Source organism: Mauremys mutica, chromosome 5 (genome assembly GCF_020497125.1).
Source record: "Mauremys mutica isolate MM-2020 ecotype Southern chromosome 5, ASM2049712v1, whole genome shotgun sequence".
In the NCBI taxonomy this organism is placed as follows: Eukaryota; Metazoa; Chordata; order Testudines; family Geoemydidae; genus Mauremys; species Mauremys mutica.
Genome location: NC_059076.1, coordinates 50716835 through 50736654, shown reverse-complemented (window position 1 = coordinate 50736654; position 19820 = coordinate 50716835).

Below are 19820 nucleotides of genomic sequence, written 5' to 3'. Positions count from 1 at the left end.
TATATGAATCCATTGTACCATTCAGCCAGCTCTCTCAGTTATACTGTATATGACATTCTATTCCCCTGGGCAGAATTATCTCCATTACTTTATGTATCAGAGCAGAAAGCATGCTTATAAACTGTTTGTATTGTTTTCATGATTTAGATGACTAGATCAGGCTTTATTACTGAATGTTAGTTTACCTTTTCTTATTATTATTTATATTCTAGTCCCAGTTTCATACTAGGTAAGGATTTTTTAATAACTGTATGTTCCAGTATAAGCAGAGTAGAAAAGGATAATGCTACAGAACTGAAGTGAAAATATCTTACAGTGAGTATCTGAAAAACTAAATTAATAACATCATGACATTCACTATTCATTGGCACTCTGATTGCGTTATTAAGTACACTTATTTATACAAATAGTCCCATAGACTTCAATAGTATTATCCAAGTGATGGTAAACTCGCAGGTTGGGCTTTCCACTGCTAGAGTGGTGCAAAGCAGCCAGACAGCGAACCTAACTGGCTCCCTGAGGTGGTGCAAGGAAAATCCATGAGTGTCGTAGTGCAAGTTTAGCAGGACTTGGGGCACTTTAGAAGGGTGGACCAGGGACAGCCAGATGTAATTTAGAATAGCTCTGGGTCTGGTATATGTTGTTCCAGGAACTAGACAGCCTTGACTGCTCCAAGGATCAGGAGAACACAAAGGTGGCTTAGCTCTTCCTGCCATGTTTCCTTACATCCACATCACAGATGCATTAGTTTACGTTGGCCACAGCTGATGATATTCTCCAGTATAAGGTACTACCTAGTGTGAATAAGGATGGAAAAATCAGACTTGCAGCAAGAAAAACATGATGTTCTACAGATTTGTGTTAAATACTAAGGAAAAGTATAACAGATGCATATTAGATTAGCCAAATAATATGTGTAGGTTGTTAGACTTTTTTCCTTACATTTTATGATGCAATTGTGAATTGTGTTCTTTTTCTACAATTTTTAATTAAAAGGTAGAACAGATGTGACTGCTCAGAGTGATGTATCCATTAAGATAGGATTCTTACAAGATATTGTTCACTATATATAATGTGGATTTTTTTTTCTGTTGAAAGACTTTAGTTTAAAAAAAACAGGGACTTAGGAACACCTATTGTGTTAGACAATTCAAAGGAAAAGAGCTCTACTGTATTATTGCTTCATTTTCTATTGGGGAGACCATACATACATCTTTCTTTTTTTTTCTCAGAGCAATTTTAATACAAAGAGCACTTTTAAAACTTGGTAGATATTAAAAAAATGTTTTGAAGTGAAAGAATTTGAATCTAACTTCAAGATGTGCTGGAGCTCAAGAGTCAGTTATATTGGGGGAATTATATATTTATTAGTTTCAGCTTTTACTTTTTTCTCACCAGAACCTTTCACTTGTGAGTTGACCTCCCAGAACTTCTTTCACTTTTAATCAATTAATTACATAGAGCCATATCTGCATGGCAATTAACAGGAAAATAAAGTGAAGAAAGAAGAATTCATAACATAAGGTCCAGCTTGTTCTTGTGCTCCGTGTCTGTGCATTGGGATGGAAGATCACAAAGAGATAACACACAACATGTCTCCAGAGATGGCACAACATAGCATTCCTCCTACAAAATACTCTCTGGATGGATTGTTCTCCAGAAACAAGAGGGGTATTTCTGATCTCACATGAATCATTGAGATTCAGCAGTAACTCCACTGAAGTCAATACATACACCAGTATAAAGCTGTTGTGATAGAGTAGGCTAAGGATATTTTTGAGTCTGTGTTGTTCTGTATGGAAATGTTGGACACTAAGGCTACACAAGACTGGGCACACCCAAAGACAACCCTAGATAAATGCCCAGCCCAGGAATGGTGTTAGTCCTTTAGTGAGGTGTCAATCATTGAGAAACCATCAAAACTGCAATCTAGGCCATCAGTTTTGATTGTCTCTAAACTACTGGCCTGGCACAATGGGCATTCTACAACACAGGACCCATGGCAGATGTGGCAGGCATCACAGGACAGGGGTGGAGTGTCCCAGTGGAGAACATGCTAAACAGAGAAACTACTTAGGAACTGCCTTATGCTCTGTGCAGGAGGGTCAACTATTGCCACATACACATAACCAAAGGTCTTGCAAGAAGGTGAGAGCTAGCCGGACTCTGCCTAGCTTGAATTGCTGACAAACCTTGAACTGTCATGAAGGGTTGAGATCAGACAAAGGGAGAGTGTCTCTGGACACTTTTTTTGTTTTTCAAAAAGCTCTGTTTTCTCTGCTTTCCTTGAATGGATTAAACTAGAAGAAACAGCCTAGGTGGAGTGCTGGGGAAGTGTGTGTGAGAGAGTGGTGGGGAGACTCAAGAAATCCCACACAGTCCAGGAAGCTGCCCCCCATGTCTCAAAGAAGGGTGTCAGACAAACAGTCAGAGCTTAGAAGTGTGGCCTATATTCCCAGAGCTAGAAACAGTCTCAAAGAAGGGTGTCAGACAAACAAACAGTCAGAGCTTAGAAGTGTGTCCTATATTCCCAGAGCTAGAAACAGTGAATAGTTGGTATAGACGCCTGTGATTGGGTCCATTCGCAACTGACTGTGGAGCATATAGTGGAGTGTGGGGCCAGATTCTAACAAATGGCATAAGTAAGGTCAGAAACTGGCCCACGTCATAGATAGAGACAGGGTAATGGTGCAAGTGATCTCCCTGTCACTATTTGCCTTTTTTTCAGTGCTCTGTGTTCTGTTCGGTAGCTAGAACCACTGGGCACTTTCAGCATCTCACTCAGTCTGGTTCTCTCTGTGTCTCTTCTCAGATGTCTCTGGCATCTTTTGTAATCTCACTCTTGGCTGTAATTCCAGAAATGGCAGCTTCTTTATATTCAGATCACTAGATGAGAACGTGGGATGTATTTTCTAATTTCATTTTTTTTTATTTTGAAAGCATTACCAAAATAAAACTTATATATAAGCTTCATTTTAAAATCCTTTAAGAGTTTAAAACAAGACGGTATTAATCATACATTTCAAAGAAAGATGATTCTATTTCCTTAATTTTGTTTTTCTCCTCATTTAAATAGAATAATGCTTTCTTACATGATCCATTTTAAGTGGGTTAACTTTTGTATATGGCTTCTATTTTTTGGAGGGGACAAATAACTCCCTGAATGGGAGTTTGAGGCATCAGTCATTTTCAGGTGGTGCGAAAAATCACAGAAATTGGGATTGTTTTTGGCTTAATTGGCTTGTGGGTTGCTTGTTGGCTAGTTTTTTGCTTGTAGCTTGTAGCTTGTTTGGCTTGTAGCTTGTTGTAACTCATTGCTTCTTTTTTTTTGATTGGCTCCTGACAAGCAGGGGCGAGGGGGGGGCAAGCAGGTGAAAGAAGGGGGGAGAGAGTCAGGGGTGCACAGCGGGCCCACCACAGTCCCTGACTGCATGCTGCGGGGATCTAGTTACATACAGTGTTGGGGTTCTTAGGGATTAACTTGTTTCGGCCTTGTTTTGAAATGGGATTAGCTTGATTTTTGCCTTATTGTGAAAGTCAGGGCGCTTATTTACCATGTGAAAGCTGGCAATTGTGGTCCTAGTCTCACGATTCTGTGCATTATAAAGAGTATCTTTTGTGACATGAGCTTAACTGGGGATTTTTAAATCTGATATTCTCCCAGCCCACTTACTGTCAATCAGACATAGGTTCCTAAGTGCCTTTTGAAAATGCAACTTATGATCCTATGTCACTGAAGTACTTTAAATTTTTTTTTACCATACTTGCTGACCAAAGCATCTGCAGGGAGACTTTCAAAGTCAATGAGAATTGGAGATCTGACTAATATATCTATATACCTGATGGTTCCATTAATTTATGCGGTAATGGTGGTGGTTAGTTTTTAATGATTTTGATAATTTAAAACAATATTTTTGTGTGTCATAAGAACATAAGAATGGCCACACTGAGTCAGACCAAAGGTCCATCTAGTCCAGTATCCTGTCTGCCAACAGTGGCAAACGCCAGTGCCCCAGAGGGAGTGAAACTAACAGATAATGATTAAGTGATCTCTCTCCTGCCATCCATCTCCACCCTCTGACAAACAGAGGCTAGGGACACCATTCCTTAATGGCTAATAGCCATTGATGGACATAACCTCCATGAATTTATCTAGTTCTCTTTTAAACCTTGTTATAGTCCTAGCCTTCACAACCTCCTCAGGCAAGGAGTTCCACAGGTTGACTGTGCGCTGTGTGAAGAAGAACTTCCTTTTATTTGTTTTAAACCTGCTGTCCATTAATTTCATTTGGTGGCCCCTAGTTCTTATATTATGGGAACAAGTAAATAACTTTTCCTTATTTAGTTTCTCCACACCACTCATGATTTTATATACCTCTATCAGATCCCCCTTTCGTCTCCTATTTTCCAAGCTGAAAAGCCTAGCCTCTTTAATCTCTCCTCATATGGGACCCGTTCCAAACCCCTAATCATTTTAGTTGCCCTTCTCTGAACCTTTTCTAATGGCAGTACATCTTTTTTGAGATGAGGAGACCACATCTGTACGCAGTATTCAAGATGTAGGCGTACCATGGATTTATATAAGGTAATAAGATATTCTCCATCTTATTCTCTAGCCCTTTTTTAATGATTCCTAACATCCTCTGCACACTGCATCTGCACACTGTATCTGCACACTGTGTGGACGTCTTCAGAGAACTATCCATGGTGACTCCAAGATCTCTTTCCTGATTAGTTGTAGCCCCATCATCTTGTATGTATAGTTGGGGTTATTTTTTCCAATGTGCATTACTTTACATGTATCCATATTTGCCATTTTGTTGCCCAATCACTTTGTTTATGACACTTTGTGTCATAATGAGATAGCAGCAGTTAATTTTAAGAAGGGATGTAAATGAGCTATCTCCCATCTTAGTAAACAGGCTTACTCCATTTATTTCAGTGGAATTACTCCATAGTTTAGTGCTATTAACTGAGCTCAGATTCTGGTCCATAGACAAGGAACGCCCAGAGGGTTCATGGGGCCTGGGGAAAAGCGGGGGAGCTGCGGCGCTTGTACTCACTCGGCGGCGGTCCGGGTCTTTGGCAGCATTTCGGTGGCAGGGGGCACTTCAGTCGCTCTGCATCTTCGGCAGCACTGAAGGGCCCCCCACCACCAAAATGCTACCAAAGACTCGGAGCAACTGAAGAGCCCCCTGCCGCTGACGTGCCGCCAAAGACCCAGACTGCCGCTGGACCAGGGCTCACAGGGCATTTCAGCAGCGGGGGACCCTTCTGTTGCTTCGCGTCTTTGGCAGCACTGAAGGGCCCCCCGCTGCCAAGATGCTGCCGAAGACCCGGACTGCCACTGGGCCAGGGCTTGCGGGGCCCCTGCGGGGCCTGGGGCAAATTGCCCCACTTGCCCCCTTCTCTGGGCGTTCCTGTCATAGACTTAATTTTCAGTACAACAGTACTCTCTCCATGCAGCTGAAGGAACTTCCCCCCTTCTTTATTAGCCTCTGTATTTCATTTAATGCCACTGAAAGGAATGTTGAAAGATGGGTCTGTGAAACTTTAAATTCTTTGCCTGATTTTGAATAAATTCTCTTGGGAGCAAAATACCATGGAAAGTACAAGGCAGTTTTTCTAAAGGAAAGGTCACATTAAGGTAAACATTTTCAAAATAAAATAATAAGAAAAATACTATCTTGTATTTGTGGAAGGTTACTATAAGGAAAGAAATCCTTTGACTTTTCTAGCCTTCAGTTACAAATAACCTGCTATGTCAAACTGAAGACGATTAACAGATGGAAGAGTTACAGCTAGATGTTAATACCAACAGACACTTTCTGTGCCAGAGCCTTCAAGAAAAAGCAGCGCCTGTGGTCATCATCTTTGAATGTTATGTTAAAATTAAATGTTTCTTTAACCTACACCAAATACAACACAAGTGCTATTATATTTTCTTACACCTGATACAAAAGTGGTTAAATTTCCCAGGAGTTTATGTCCAAGCCTGAATATATTTAGGAGGGGGAAGAACAAAAGGGTAGATATTTTGAAACAAAGGAAATTAAATAAAAGATCAAAAAGTTGCTCAGGGCATGTGACAATGCTGGGCAGGAGAGACAAGTGCACATTTTGTTTTTATGTCACTTTACCTCGCTCTCGGCTATGAGAAAAATCACACAATCAAGTCACTTCTTCAACCTGAATCAGCACAGCTTAATTTCACAGGGAAGACAGCCGTTAGTAAATATTGCAGACAAGTATGCCGATGTCCTTTGTTTCAGTGTCACAAAGACATGACATTATGAGCTATATTGTAGACATGAATTAACCATATACACACATTGTTTACAAAGAGATAATATAAATCAGTATGACTGCCTCATTGGCACTTCTACTTTGTACACCATAAAAATATATTTTAAAAAATAAAGATTGTATTAATGGCAACCCAAAAACAAAATTATTGATAACATTTCAGGTAATAGCACAGTTAGAATTACTAATTTCTAGTGGATCTCAAACAGTATTCTTTGGATAAATGACATTGTTAATTGTTGAACTAACTAGAAAAAATGAAAAGTGGAATGGTTATCAGAAAATTGACCTAACTTTTACAATAACAGTATTTACACGTACTAAACTTATGCTGCTCCTCTCTCTTTGACACTGCTTGCCTAACTGAATATGATCATGGGTGGCAGAATCAGGCCCTCTATTTATAAGAGAGAGAGAAAAGGTTTGCAACAGTAACACGGGGAGGAAATAGGAGAAGGAAAGGACTATACCATTCTAACTTAGGGTTTTATGCTGCCACCCACCACTGTGTTATCTGGGTGCAATATCCAACCACTTTTAAAACAAATTCATGTGTCTTAAATACCAAATAAACTTCTTTTTAAATGTTTTTGTTGTTGTTAATTATTAAGCCATACCTAGAAACAAATGTGCATGTGAAATAAGAGCTCAAGTTGATGCCATTTTAAAAATCAGGTCAAAAAGAGGATCAGGTCAGGTTTTCCAATGGATTTTCTCTATTCTACTTGCAGCTGTCTTGAGTCCTCCCCCAAATAGACGTTTAATATATAGAGTATTCATTTGATTGGTTCTACTGGCTATTTCTTGTCCGTTTCTACTTAGATTACATGACAGGATGGGTGGTTGTGTGTGTCAGAGAGAACTTCATCCGCAGCATGTTTTCAATCCTTTTGTGTTACCAGCAAGAGAAAATAAAAGCACCCATTTAATATCCTTGTACCTTTTGGCTTCACTCTCTTTTTGTCTGGAATCAATGCTAATAAGCTTTCTTCCATGGTCTTAAAAGCATTGCCAAAAATGTTAGATGTCTACCCCTTTGTTATTCTATTTCTCTGAGTGGGTCTACAGTGCACACTCCTTACTGCAGTGTGTAGAATACATACACTGCATGTCTCCAAGCAAGAGTGTAAATAGCAGTGTAGATGTTGAGGTACTGCTTAGGTGAGTAAAGACATGCCTCAACCCTTCAGGCATGTCTACACAGCACACACCGTTGGTGGCAGCATGTACAGTATGTGTAGCCACACACTGCAGTGAAAACCAGGCTGTGTTCATACTGTGGTGTGTAATTACACATGAGGAGGTGGAGGGGAAAGGCTTCAGAAGCAGGGCACTGCCATTGCCTTTTCTCACTGCCTCCTGTCTGCCAGCGCCTTTCACTACCACACCACACTGTGGATGAAGTCTGTTTTTCACTGTGGCATGTAGCCACACGTACCCTAACAGTGGCCACTGAACATGTGCAGTGTAAATATAGCTTACAGGTGTGTACTTATGATTAGGCTTTAATAACAGTAACTAGTGCAACAGAGAAGACATGAGAGAGATTTCTGAAAATAAGTAAATATAATGTATAAATCAATTAATATAATCCTCTTTTACTTAATATTTACTTTTACCTGGCAACCTTTTAACTGTCCGGAAAATCCATGTGTCTTTGGTATCCACTAGCACATTACATTAGAAAATATGATTATCCTCTTGTTTCTTGCCATAAGTTGGTACTTTGTCAAAAAGAGAGTAGACCATTAGTGCTGCATGAAGTTCAATGGAATTGCATGGAGTATAAATCAGGGAAGAATTTTCCCCATCTCTCATTTTATAAGAGGACAGAAGCCTCTTTTAAAATTTCATGATGGAAGAAATACTGAAAGTGAGTTTGCCTGCCATTTAGAAAGCTTTATTAAAATTTTGCAAAAAGGAACACCACAAAGATCACCTATTGCCAGTTGCTGAAAGAGGATTTGAGTCTCCAAGGTAGCATATGTATGAAGAGAGGCTGCTGCTATTCTGGTAAATGCTGTTTTATAATTGAACTGCAAAGTAAATAGTCAAATAAAAGTCAGAATAGAAAACAGCTTCTGCCCCTGAACAATTTTAACTGAAGCTTATTTGGAAATATTTGGATGTTTATTCTAAATCATTAACCAGTTTCAAACACTGCAGTATTCAGCATCACTAAAGCTTCTTTTTCATATTCCTTCCCACGGAAAAACAAACAAACAAAACCTGTAAAGAGTGGGTATACATACTAATAATTTAAAGATAAAAATCATTTTACCTTTATCACTTTACCCATTTATAATTAACCTAAAACTATCATTAGAAACCCAAGCAATTCAAAATTAAGGTTACACTTCAAAGAACTCCAAATCCATTAAGGTATGGAAATGCACAATTGATACATCCTAACAGCTTTAACTCTGCCCTGTATTAATACCATGCAACAAGCATGCAATTATGATTAAGGCACCTGAGTGTTTGTGGCTCCAGATATGCTCTTTTATTTCAATTTTTCACCTTCATGGTGTCACTACAGTTTGGGTGTTTTGGGAGTTTAACTGTTCATTTCCATACCTTAGCATGTCTGAAGTTGTTCTAAAGTGTATTTCTTTGGAGTCAATTTTCATTGACGTCAATTAGGATTGGATTGGACCGTGAGCGCATAAAAGAAAAGTCACACTTTGCACACATTAGTAAAGCTTGTCTATGGATCACAAACTCAAACAAACTTATCCAGAAACCTATGAGCCAAATACTCCAATAAGCCATGGAAATAATTTGCTAACCAAAATGAGTATAACAGTCCTTAGAAAACCTGGGTTTATTTTCATTTTCCCAAGTCTTCACTGCTTGTTACTTGCAGATGGTCTAATAGTAACAGTTAACTGGAAACTATACACCACTCTAAAACAAGTTACTTATATGTATATGCAGTTGCCATGCAGAAAATAAATAAATTTTCATAAAAGAATAGACTCGCTATATCATGAAATATGGCAACTATAACATTAATTTTTTTGTTCTTTTTTCCAAGTTCCATTTTTTAAACAAAATTCCATTAAAAGATTTCAGATTTTCAAAATTTTCCAGTTTACAGTTGAAACTGAAATTTTTGAAATTTGTTCTTCTCCTTTTTCTCCTTCTTTTAAAATTTTTGCCACTGAATACACTACAATCAAGAATATCTTCATTTTCTTTTTATATTTATTTTTCTCTTTTTTCCTATTTCCCAGTCTGTTACTACTCAAGTCTTCAGCAACTTTGGAAAAGTTATAGAGTGGCTAATGAAAAAAATGAAACTTTGCAATTGTGTCATCCTGCAACTTAACAAAAGGGGAAAATAAGTATAAAAATCAATTTAATTCATTTATTGCACTCAGTGGCAAAATGGGAAAGTAGGGAGAAATATAGGGAGAATGAAATATTTAAATTACAAATATTCTAATTTCTTTGAAGTATTTCATGAAAAAATACAATGAATGGAAAAAAAACCCTGTTCATTTCAAACACTGCAAAACAGAAACAACTTTGAATTTTTTTTTTTAAATGTTGTGATTTTTTCCACTCCCCTCTCCCCTTCCTCATTTCTTTTATTAACTCTCATGGCAACTGTGAGGAGGTATGCTTCCCCACACTAGCCCTGCGAGATCTGTGTTAGGTTAAGTGGGCCCACTCAGCTACTTATGATGCAAACAGGGGAGCTTTAGGCTGAAGGCAGCTAACTAGAGAGAAGCACACTTGCCAGGGTCAAGGGGGATTTCTATAAAATACAAGAACTGGAAGCAGCCAGGGGCTGCTGGTAAAGGCTAAAATCCATCTCTGGGAAGAAGGGGGAGTGTTTGAGAGGCTGCAGAGAAGTTGCCTAAAGTCCCTCCCTGGGCAGATGGAGTGAAGTGACTTCCAAACCCATAGGAGTAGGGAAGGCCAGGAGGTATGGAAGTGACTAAGGAAAGGCACCAAGGTGCAAGGATTGGACCTTAGCTGCTGTCTAGAGGGTTTCTGAACCAGCACCTGGAGTAGAGGGTGGACCCAGGATCCCATGCCAGCTACTGTCTGGGTGGCACTGAAAGGCAGTGAAATGGGGGACTGCTTGAGACTGCTGGAGAGCAGGAACCTTGATACACTTCCCCCTGAATAAGGAAGCCACAATAGTGACCTGGCCAGAGGGTGGAGTCACAGAGAGCACAGCTGAAGCTCCTGAGAGCAACAGGAGAAACTGATGGCCCCGTCAAGCGGTGAGTAGAGCAACCTCATCACAGCAACCCATTTTGGAATATGCTAAGAGATCCTGAAGAGTTTAAAAAAAAAACAGCCTAGCATGTCTCATTTGCACTATGTAAAACTCTCTCTTTCTAATGTTCACTTTTCCCTTTCATGCTAACAATATATTTGATATGGCTCTTATATTTCATTTTGTCTTCATAGCAAATGAGTATATTGCAATGAAGGCATTTTTATTTATCTATTTCAGTTAGAAATACAGATGTACTTAAACTGTTAATGGTAGATGTTTGCTGCACTCTTTACTGTCTTCTTCTTTTGGGCTTGTTTTATTTGTGCCAAAGAGAGAGTGATAATTTGTATGATTCAATTACTTATTTTATCATCACTGATAGATACATATTTATAAGAAACTGACTATCATTGCTGTATTGGCTTGAAATAATTTCCTTGATTTCAATAGGCTTTGGGTCTGGGGCTGTTTGTGCTCTCCTTGGTTTCTGCTTTCCCTTAGCATAACCTGATGGCCAAATTCCACCACTCCTTACACGTAGTTCCATTGATGTCCATTAGGCTTCTTGCAGAGTAACTTAGAACTCAGTGTGAACAAGGGTGGTAAAATCTGGCCCTACACAACACAAAGGTTTTTTTAATAGACTAAACAAAGTGCTTTCCTGTTTCAAATTTGTCCTGCCTGTGCATAAAAAGCTAAAAAGATGTAAGCTTTTGAAGGCAGGCATCTATATTATAATGATGCTCTCTGCGTTTTGTGGTGCCAAACCATCTATGTAAATGCTACTCAAATGCCTGGTTAGCTTGAGGTGTGTTTCTGCTTCTCACTCAAGCGTTTGAAAGGGGAGCAGTCTCAGTGTTTCAGTCTAGGGATTATATTGGAATGGCAGCATTGCTCCTTTACTGGAAATCATTACCAGATTCACAGAGGTGTTCCTGTGCTACCATGGCATTAACAATATCTGTGCAGATCTGTGTATGAGTTCTCAGCACTTGGCTAGAAAAACACGTTGTCAAACTCAATATTGTCAAACATGGTGTTGCATGTCCCTCTCTCCCATTTTTTAGGGTCTGTATGCACAGAGCAAGCTTTGAGCATAACACACCCACTTCTACACTGGCATTGTCCTGTTCCTTGATTACATGTGATGTCTCGTGAAGAAAAAATTCACCTTAATTTTGGAATATTTGGGATGGAGCATATCTTATCATAAATTCATTTTTAGCAAGTGTGTGGCAGTAAAGCCAAAATTTGGCCTAGCACCTTCTGCGTCTATTTACCTAAGTAAACTGCAAGTCGAGATTGATTAAATTATCCCTGAATCTGATACAGGAAATGATGCACCCTAATTGTTATGGACACTTTCAAAAAGTCACCTGCTTCTTTCAAGATATTTGAATTTTTTTTTTGGTAATAAGGGTGTTAAAGAAAAAATACATAAAGGTAACAGCACACACAGGTTTTGTGTAGTGGGGGTGCTAAGCCACTGAACCAAACTGTAAACCCTGTATATGATGGAAACAACTTCAAGCTAAGGGGTGCAGCAGCACCCGTAGTTCAAGCAGCTATGACAGCACATCCTGTGTTTAGGAAAAATGATGGTCAAAACAATCAGGTATTCACATGGTATTTTGAAAACAAATAATTTTGGACTTGGTTGTGACATTCTATGTGGTCCTGTAGGGTATTATTGAGTCATAAGCCCTTGCCCTATTCCCTTGCTTACTGAGATCCAGAGTCTGGAGCATCTGACAGCCTATTCTCCAACGGCTCCCTGAGCTATCTCCCTCATAGGCAAGTGAATGGAAAAGGAGTGAGATACGGGTGGACAGAGGAGTGGGATGCGGGAGGAGCAACACATGCACATTAGGTAGCGGAGCTGGTCTGGGTACAAGGAAAGGCAGTATACTATGTCTCACAATGCAGAAGCTTAGAATTATGTTCTGAGCCACAATTCCTCCTGGGATGGTATAGCTATATACTGTCTCATATCCTGGGCTACAAGTAAAATCTTTATGTAGCCCTTTTTATTTTTAAAGCTGGTGTAGATTAGTGCTGTTGAAAAATAAAGGTTTTAAAATACTTTTGAAAGGGGTAATTTAACTTTTGTAGAACAAAAGTACGTATAAATATTACAAGAGAGCTTGAAAAAAGGCAATAGAGGCTGAGAAAACATCACTTTGTATTTGCTCTGAGCATCTTCACCTTGTAATAAAGAACACTGGGCACAATTCTAATATAACTTTGTTTAAAGATAAACTCTGGCACTCCTTGTCTGTATTCTTTGTGACTTCAGTCTGGTGGTTGGAAATGCATCCACTTTTACCTCTAATCACTGACTAATTTGGATCCAGAAAGAATATAAATTTTATAATTACCCTCTTTATAACACTTACACCCTGGATAGCATCCGCAATGAAATGGAGGGTCATGACAAGATCATCTGTGCTTCAAAGTAATCTTTGTTCAAAATAACAGGGTGGCGAATAAGGGCAATTTTGGACAAGTAGCTCTGGTAACAGAGAGCTAAATCAAGGTAACTTACTTTAGAATCTTTATGTAAAACAATGGAAATCATGCACTCAGCTATCCTGGCAAAACAGCAGCTAAAGCAGTGATTGCTCTAGAATTCACATTTCAATACAATGGTAAATGTAAACTTAATATTGACCAACTGGTAAGATGTTGCAGACTTCTTTGTTAAGCTCAATAACCAAAGGAAATGAGAAATCAGTGACTACATTCTATAAGTAAGCAACACACAACAGAAATGCACACAATACACAAATATCAAATACATATTTTACTCATAAGTACGATATCTGTATAATTATGGTTATATGTTCAATCAACCAGAGCATGCAATGTAATCCAATGGGGCACAGTATGGTGGACCTTGATTTGGTCTGTTGTGTTTTATATAAATTGCACTCCAAAATGCTTTATATAATAATAATTTAATGATAGAGGAAAAGACAAATTAGAGGACAATGGAGGAAAGGATATGGATATGTTTTCAGATGAGATTTGAAAAGAAATGGAGAGTTGATGAGGCAGAGATGCAGGAAAGCTGTTCCAGATGGCAGAAGCAGCAGAGGAGAAAACTCTTACCCCAACAGCAGCCAGACAGTGCAACAGAATGTGGTCAAACAAAGTCTGAAATAAATCACAAACATTAATAAAGGCAATGGAAACCATGTGTACTCAGTGTATGTGCTACACCTCAGATAACAGTGGTCTACGTATATTATTTTTATAAGAATTGGCAATTTGTTACTCCAGACTTTTGAACAATGAGCATAGAAAAACTTATTTTCCCAGCACAGAAATATTAAGCACACCATTGTGCATAATGAGTGGGAGACCAGTGCAAAACCATTTCTATTTTACACTGAGGATTACTTTAGGCCCTATAGCTCTAACAATTTTCAGTTCTAGGTGGTGCAATTTGGAGTTGTTGATCTCTTTGTTGGCATAGCTCAAGTAGGACTAGAGAGGTTATTTGACGTGTAGTTCGTGAGACCACTGGTGGAATACTGTATCCAGTTCTGGTGTCAACAATTCAAGACGGATGTTGATAGACTGCAGACAGAGCCACAAGAAGGATGTTGATAGACTGCAGACAGAGCCACAAAACGATTAACATGTCTTATAATGATAGACTCAAGGACTTCAATCTCTTTAGTACAATAAAGAGAAGGTTACTGGGTAAGTTGATTAGACTAAAGTATCTGCATGGAAAACAAATATTAATGGCCTCTTCAATCGAGCAGAGAAAGGTATAACATGACTGAATAGCTGGAAGTGTAAGTGGGGACCCCAGATATCTAGTGATGAGCTGAGGGGAAAGGTCTTCAAGAGAAGACTGTAGTTGCATAAACACACCTACTCTGCCTAGGTGCTCAGCATGATGGAGATGCTTTACCAAAGTGATCAACTTTTGGCTGATGTTGGGTTACCAATCATTTTTAGTATTGAATGCAGGGGTAATGACATGTTATCCTGATTAAAGGGTAGCAGAAGTGTACTTAAACTGCCCTTAAACTGAACCTCACTTGCAGGGGGTAAGGATGTCAAATCCCAGTGAAGGGAAGAGAAGGTGGAGACAGGTTTTCCTATCCCGTGGTGTGGTCTCTGCTTAAGGAGTCCTAGACACCCCTCCCTTCTCCATTGTTTAAAGATAGAGCTGATTAAACTCAATTGAGTCCTTGTTTTGTTCAATGATCACTAGAGCTGAAATCACTGATAACCAGGTACTGAACCTTAGACCTGGTGTGGGACCATTGTAGTGAAAGAGACTGCACAGACTGCACTACCAGTTAGATTCCCCATTACCCCCTGAAATCACTGAGAGCAGGGTTCAATGGCGGATCCTGAGCCTGTGACATTACAGCAGTGATGGTGGCCAGCAGCAGCAGAGCGGCAGCAGAGGGCCCGCAGAAGTGGCAGAGTGAATGGCCGCAACTGTGAGCTAGTTGCAGTGCAGCCACAACAGCTGAGGTGTTGCTTGATGACTCGCACTTCATCCCTCAGGGTAGGAGGTGAACTTACATTAATGCACCTCTGAACTTTGGGTCTCTGCTGACCAAAGGCAGCAACTGTGAGTGGGGTGCAGTGGAGGAAGAGATGACTGGGTGGTTAAAGGAATATTTGTTTGAATTTTGCCTCCGTTTCTCTTTGTGGTGGGAAAGAACACTGCTTGACATACTCTGGGATGGGTTTTTGCTCAGGGTCATATGCTTTTGAATCGTGGTTGTGGTGTTTTCTCAGATAAATACTGGATTTCTTTTTCTGTTTATTAAGGTGGTTGTTTTTTTGTTTTTGTTTTTTGCTATACGCAAACTCCGTGCTTGTGAGAAGGGAAATATTTCCTCTTAGAAGTGCCCAGGGGTTGTTTAATTTCCCCCGATTACTGGGTACAGGCTCAAGCTAGTTCTGTTTTTTTTATTGTTGAGAAGAACCCCTAGCTATTGAACCAACTCTTGCTGCCAACTCCACCTTCAGAAGGGGTACAGAAGCTGAAGATAGACAAATTCAAACTGAAAACAAGGGGTATATTTTTTTTTCTGAGTAACCATTGAAATAGTTTACCAAGGATTGTGGTGGAGTCTGAACATTTTTAAATCAAGATAGAACTTTTTTTTTCTAAGATAAGCTTCAGGAATTGTTTTGGGGATGTTCTATGGCCTGTACTATGCAGGAGGTCAGACTAGATTATCAGCAATGGTCCCTTCTGGCCTCAGAATCTATGAATACCTGATCACTCCTATCTGCACATTAAATTGACCCCAGAAACCCACTGGTGGGTGTATTTCCCAATAGCTATGTCTACCTCAGGCAAGGGTTTATTCAGTAGGGAAGTGGGCAAACATTTTCCTTAAGGATGATAGATATTCTGATAAGAAATGTTTTAGAAGATAATGTCCTTTTGAAGAAATAAGCAAAAGAATCAATGCTTGTTTTAAAAAAAAATCTAGAGTCCACATGTAAGAGAGGATTTTTTGATAGCCCAGAGTCCAGTAACATGCCCAGACCACTGCTCACAACTGGAATACCAATTGTTATGTTTGTAGCTGAAAGCATCTAAAATGAGGCCTTTCTGAAACTTTAGCACAACTAACAGAGCAGGTGGGGAGGGTGAAGTGAGTGACCACAGAGTAAAGATGACCCTCTGCCCTCCTGCTTGGAGTTGTTTTTTCTGAAGCATGCAGTTTTGCAAGATGGAAAGTCTGGCTATAGTTAACTATTGCTATACAGCTGGTTAACTGATGGAAAATTCTGCACCTGAGAGGCTGGAAATCTCCACACTTAACTTAGCTTCTGCTCAGCAGTTTTTTTCTGAGCAAGATATGTAATGCTAACAAATGGGGTATAAAAAGAGGAAGACCTCTAACCTCAATGGACACTTGAACACCAAGTTCCTCAACAGATGGAAGGCTGGCCCCTGGAAGTCTAGTCTCAACCGCCTCAGTAAATATGAATCTGGGTGCTCTATTAACCTGTTGTGGACACGAATAAGTGCTGAAGACTAAAGTAGAAGCTTTGAGTGAAAGCACTTTTGTTTGACTGCTTGCATCACCTATCTATTGGCCGGATGGCTGTGTCCCCATTGATTTATTTCCTGCCACCACCTTGCAAAGAGTAAAGTTTACCAAGAACTTTGGGTTCAGCAAAACCGCAGGTAACACATGCTCTCCCAACACCACCAGGAGGGAAAAAAGCCATTGGGTGTCATTACTATACTGTAATTGAAATCTTAAAAAACTAGGGCAGCTGTAAATGCCAAACAAAATAAAAACTGGCCACCAGAGCTTCAAGATGGCAAAGGCAACTCCATAGGCCAGTAATGGTGCTCAGCTGCCACCACGGGATTCTCACGTTACTCAGACCATAAATCCAGAACTCCTGTCTCTTCTGTTCCATAGTGGATTCTGATCAGGATATTATTGCACTGGGTAGACAATCATCTGGTAAATTCACTGATATTCCTATTACCATCACATTAAGGAGTTTGTCCTTTTTCTGCATGGCTTGAGAAACAACTCTACTACATATTCAAGCCTATGTAATGCTATTTGCCCTAATCTAACACTTAACTTTACTTAGTCCTTCCATATGTGTCTGAATAACAGCTCTCTTTGAATTGCTAAGTAGTCCCTGTCTGTATGTTGTCAATATATGTGGAAGTTTTCAGTTCTCAGGTAGGGGTGTGTGTGTGTAAAACAGTTTAGAGCAGGGACCATTATTTTGTTCTGTTTTACAATGTTTTTAACTGCCTGATTTAATACTTATTTTGTTCTATTTCAACATTTTTTTTTTTAAATTCAATTGCAATCCTACTGAAGAGAGAGCTTTTGGATAAAAGAATAAAAACAGACAAGGAAACTGTTCTAGACGTCTCGGTAATGCATTTGTTTTTCAAGCTAGTCTCAGCATGTTCCTTTTACACAAGAGAAAACCTTTTTAATTATAAGATTAATCATTTTTCTTATGAAATTTCCTGAGTAAATTAATAATTACTTTGAGTAATCAGTTTTACAGATAATTTATTTAAACCATAAAAGCAGAGGATCTTAGGAGTAAAACAGGCAAAAAACCCTTTTGGTTTAAAGAAATATAAAGTCAATGTGCCATGGGGTAGGTACACCCCATCACAGGGTGTCAGGTCATGTGTGGTCAATGAAAGGGTAGAGCAGTACCGCAGCTGGTTAGGTTACATACTGATGACCCTTACTATAAAATATGGTCCTACTGCCTAGTGACTGGAGTCAATAAAGTTGGCCTTCCACACAGGGCTGCATGGCCCAATGGCTAGAGTCAATAGAGTGGTCCTTCTGCTTAGTGTAGCGTGGACTAATGGCTGGAGTCAAAGTGGCCTTTCCATTCAGGGCAGTGTGGCCTAATGGCTCATTGGGGAAGTTGGGTGCCACACAGGGGTATGTGATGTGTAGGCTAGGGGGAGTCGGGCTCTCCCGGCTCCTCAGAGTCCCAGCCCAGGGCCCTGGCGGTGATGAGGGTTCTTATCACAGAGTCAGCAGGGATCCTCCCAAAACACGCCGACTGGCTCAATCACCAGAGAAAAGTCTAAGTCCCCTGTCCTGCTTCCTAGCCTTTGTCCCTCATCAATGCTCCATGGTTCCCCCCAGTCTCTGGAGTCTTCAAGTGGCATAGCTCCTGCCAGTGCAGTCTCTTCTCTGGGCTTGTCAGGCAGCCTGGAGTCTGTCTGGAGCTCTGTAGTCAAAGCCTATAGTTGCTCCCTGAAGAAAGTCTGCTGTCTGCATCCTTCCCCTTCAGCAGCCTGACCAGACTGAGTTGAGCTGTTTCCTTTTATAGTGTCTCCAGCAGAGTTGGAGCGGCAGGGCTTCCTCAGCCTCCAAAGCACAGTTATGCTTTCCGGGCTGGTGCGTGGTAGGTACACGATGTCATACAGTGTCAAACTATTTCTTCAAGTAGACAAGTCTAGTTAAAATCTTACATCTTCTCTTAATTACTAATAATGTATGCAATTATTCTGTTTCTCATGGTCAATGTATGACATAACACAAGGTAAACACCCAATTCTGCAAATTGCAGAACACTCTCTTTGAGTATGATACACCCTGAATCCAATGGAAAATGCCAAACAGAAGTGACTCAGCACCTTGGGGTGACAGGCCTCAAATAAATGGCAGAAGATCTATTAGTGTTTGGGAGGCACTTGTATACTATGATCATGGCGAACTATATGAACACTTATGTAGATGAGAAGATGGGATAAACGTTGGAAAGTCATGGGGCAATGTTGAGACCTTCCCATCTGCATAGTGTAAGATCCTTAACTGAACTGTCCCAAATCCTAAACAAGAGATGGATTTGGCTTGGAGTAAGAGTTCAGGATATTTTAACTGAACAAACCACCTTATGTGCACAGTAGTTCTAAGTCTCACTGAAACTATGGAAGAATTGAATCCAGATCACCAGAGTCCCATTTAATTCACTTACCCTTTTCCTTCTAGATCATTAATGCTTTTCTGTGAAGTCAGGTGGTGATCTTCATGTGAAGGAATAGAAGCAGAACATGAGAAAAACGGAACACTTTAGAAAGTCTATTTAATGATTTAAAAAGTATAAACATTGAAGCTGTGGTATCTGGCAGAAAGGCTTTTAGTTGCATCTGACACCCCAAATTTCCTGTCCATCAAGTTAATTAGGAAACAATCCCAGTTGAGGACAGCAGATCTTGTTGAGAAGCAGCAAAGAGAATTATTAGTCTTTGAAGTGTATGAAAATAGGTAAGGGAACATACAGAAAACAACGGGAGAGAAGCATAAGGAAATAATCACGTGAAGGACTGAAGGACTTATCAAATTCCACTGAAACAAATGCTTTAATGAGTGTTTTATTCTGCCCCTAATGTAAGAGATGAGAGAGTCTACTAGGATTAAACGTTATAAAAATGTTGTGTATACTATTTGCTACAACATGGGTCAAATTTAGCCATTTTATAAGCAGGCACATTTCTCCATTTCCTTGTATTCACTTATTCCACAGCTGAATTTGACGCTGCATATTTTCTGTGTATATGCTGTGTTTGTCCCTCAGCTACAACATGGTCAAAGATAATAAAAGCAGCATTACACATTTATATCTATAAATAAACTTGGTTGATCAGGAAAGCTTGTTGTTAGCAGAGTATTATTGACTGAAACTAAGCAGTCAGCTACACAAATCCTCTCCTTCTGACCCACTCGAATGCATTAGGGCCTCATAAACTACTGATGATTCAGAGTTATAATAG